Raw genomic sequence first — 3735 nt, 5'->3', positions numbered from 1 at the left:
GGGTTTAAGCGATCGTTGTCAATATAAAACCCAACTAGGTTTGGGTCAAATCCCACAGGAATAAGGTGTGAACTCAAGTTGTTTATGATATAATTTACTGATAGTTTACTGTTTACTGAAATAGGGGCTTTAGTTTTGCAGATAAATTTTTATCACTTTTAATTTAATGTTTGTAACCAAGATTTTATGAGATAACGAGGATTATGTTCACTAGGGCTTACGAAACATGACAAATACTACCATTAACTCAAGGTTCTCATGGTGGTTAGGATGATAAGCTATCTTCATCGATGATATTCTCAAATATCTCTCAACCTATTCGAGCATCTAATTTCCTAATCCTCTCAGAATTAGAGAATTGCAACTCACTGCCCAGATTTTACCTCAGGTTAATCAACCTTGTTACAGCACTGATTATTAAACGAAGCCTTTCTGAGTCTCTATTGATAATTCACTTCCTACTGTCTACGATTTCTTTCTCAAGAAAACTAAAGTAGGTACGCCTATTGTTTGTAACCAATAGACATAAATTCTAATCTCAGAATTACCAAGAAATCCTAACACCTATTCAACCTTGAGTAATTAATTACCACTTTATCATGACCTAACCCTATATCCTATAATCTAGGTTAAGGGTGTTCATCCGCTTATGATACAAGAAATAAGCACTCAAATTGAATTCATAATTAGAATATTAACTTACAATAATAAAGGAAATCAAAAGTGAACTCGTAATTGAATCATAAAGCAAACACTGAATTATTGGTTTAGAGAGAGAAAGAGAGAGAAAAGTTGTATATTGTCAATATGTAGATGGATAATGGATAAAAATCCCCATAAGAACCCTAAAACAAGGTTTTAAATAGTTAACCCTAAATAAGGAAATAAAATTAAAGTTTCTAATTTTCTTCGAATTAGATGATAGCATCTGTGATGGCCTATCAGGATCTTGACAGCCTGTCATGGACGTCGTCCAATTGTCTTTAAGTTTGGCTCTTGCAATCTCAGGCTAATGACTATAATGACGGCCTATCAGGTGTTTGATGACATGTCATGGATGTCGTCAGCTCCTCTTCCATTCTGATAATTATTGTCTAAGTTTGACGGTGGTTATGACGTCTTGTCATAACTCTGACGCCTTATCACGATACGCCGTCATAACTTTACTACAATTACCATTCTCTGATTAAGGTTGATGGTATCCCTGATGGCTTATCACACTTTTAAAGTCTTATCAGCAGATGTCGTCACATCATTCACTCCATGCCAACTCCTTGGTTACATTTGATGGCAACTGTGATAGCCTATCACGGTGCTGACGTCTTATCACAGAATTCGTTAGCCACACCTTTCTTTAGTTTCTCCAGATTTAAACTTCTTTCCCTCAATTCTTGTTGGTTCTCTATCCCATTAGCTTAATCTATAAAATTAACATAAATATATCAAAAAAATGACAAAAGTTTCTTAAGGACATGCAATTATTCTAGGTTAAAAGCCTTAAATGTGTTAGCAATTGCGCACACATCAATGACTAGTATCAAGACTTGTGAGGATAAGAGTGGAAAAGGTGTGTGGTAGGAGCTAAGTAAGGACTGAACATGACCCGTAAGGAGTGACTACAAGTCATGGTGTGCCTTTGTAAGGTGAGCAGTAGCCAAATATGTGATTACAAGTGATGAAATAGAATACTATGAGTCGTAAAGGCAAACTACGACTTGTACTATGAAATTATTTGGTGAAAAGTTTGTAAAGTCCTGAGGATTTATGCTCCAATTGTGATGAGTGAAGACCACGAGTCGTAAGGACTGACCATGACTCGTGGTGAGGAGTCATAACATTAATTAACTCAAGAGCCCTAAAGATGACAAGCTAATAGAATGATGACGACTAGCTACATATGGCTCATAGGGAGACCCAACAACTCGTAACCACTAAAGCCTAAAAAGTGTGACAAAAGTAGACAATGAATCATAAGCAGACCTAACGACTCGTTGCTAGAGACGTGACCACTGCCGGCATAATTTTCCTATTTTTTTAATTATGATTTCTTTATTATTTTGAGATAGTATAAATAGCCTAGGTTTATTCCTTTATTAGGTTATGTAATTTGGAGATATTTTCACACAGTTTGACATTTTCCTTGTTCATTCATTTTTGGTTTGATAATTAAGTCGAAACTTTAGATTTTTCTTCTTTCATTCTTATACAATTCCTTCTATGTTTTCTTTATTGACTTTCATGGATTGTTGCATGACCATGAGTAGATAAAATCCTTAATAAGGGTTGTGGAAACCCTGGTGTAGTAGCAAAGTAGGGGAAGTACCAGATTCGGTGAGATAGTTATTACAATGTATTATGATCTTCTTTGGTTTGAATTTTTTCTTAACGGTTGCAAATGTAAGAATCAGTCTATATTTGTGATTATCCTCACAAGGGAGGACAAGATTGGGAAAACAAAATTATGACGGTGATTCGAGGATACCAACCCTCGCCTAATAACTTGATACCCACAAGGCGATACTTAAACTAAGATTGGAAACAAGAATTGAGAAGGTAAATTCTAAGACTCACAAGGTGAAGAGTGAGATTTTCCAATTCATCCACAAAACAGTTGGTGATACCTATTTGTCATATTTTTCACCTGTAGTAGTTGATTTATTCCAATTAAGAACAAGAATCCTTTTGAGTAACGAAGCGATGGGGAACACATACCTAGTTTCTCTCTTAGATTGATTACAACTAGAAATGTCCAAAATTGCCTCCTTTTGTTGTTTGATACAAATTACCCCATTTACTTTTCCACACTTCTTGATATTTCAGTATGTTTGAGATACCAAGTCTGCCTATTCCTTGTGGGATCGACCCCAACCTTTGTTGAGTTACTTTACTTGACAGCAACCACAGTATTTTCATATTGAAGGATTAGCTTGGGTGTTATTTCTATTAACACCTATAAGTCTTGAAATCTACGTCTTGAAATCTACGTCTTCACTACTTATGGATTCGACCCCAACTTTTTGTTGGGTAAATATATTGACAACAATTACTTTACACCCAATTTCGAGTGTAATTTTGAGCGATACAAGAAATGGCACCGTTTCTAGGGAGTGAAACATTGTTTTCACCTTTTTAGTATTGTTAGTGACTTTGGGTTAGCCGTAGTGTTTTAGTTTACATTACTTGTTACTTTTGTCTTTTGTCAAGTGACGTTAATAGAATACACGATACCATGAGCTAACATGGTAGTACTGATAAATATTTTGATGGGATTAAGGATATGGATCATTTTGGAGATGCAACTGAGCTAGTGCTATTCGTATTCTACCGACAGAAGGAAATGGAGTATTTCACCTTACTAGTGTGATGCTTTATTTCTTCTAATGAAATAGTTATTTTGAGGCCATGCGCATGAAGTTTCTAATCTACTTTTGAAGAATTTTATTCATGTGTTCTCTCTATTTGACATAGATCATATTTTACAAGAATCAATTCGGTTATGTTTTTTCCATTCTCTTTGATAGGAGAAGTGATCTTGTGGTTGTGGTCTTTACCCGTGGGATCTATCACTTTATGGGTTGAGCTCCCAGAAGAATTCTTCAATAGGTACTTTTCCCCTTCTCAGATGTTACAACTAAGGGACTAAATCACCATCTTTCGCCAACTTAATGGAGAACCATTGTTTGAAGTTTGGCAATATTTCAATGATAAGTTATTACAATGCCCAAATCATGAGGT

The 3735-nt window shown here is 35.3% G+C and overlaps 1 non-coding gene across 1 annotated transcript; it reads right to left on the bottom strand.

Annotated features, from left to right (window-relative positions):
• Positions 1 to 3629: 3629 nt before the first annotated feature.
• On the bottom strand, positions 3630 to 3735 carry LOC124897438. The gene has a single exon (XR_007054157.1). It is a non-coding gene; the product is annotated as a small nucleolar RNA R71 (small nucleolar RNA).

This window comes from Capsicum annuum, chromosome 3 (genome assembly GCF_002878395.1).
Source record: "Capsicum annuum cultivar UCD-10X-F1 chromosome 3, UCD10Xv1.1, whole genome shotgun sequence".
Lineage (NCBI taxonomy): Eukaryota > Viridiplantae > Streptophyta > Magnoliopsida > Solanales > Solanaceae > Capsicum > Capsicum annuum.
The sequence above is the reverse complement of the archived record's forward strand: the minus strand, read 5'-3'. Positions and strand labels throughout refer to the sequence as shown.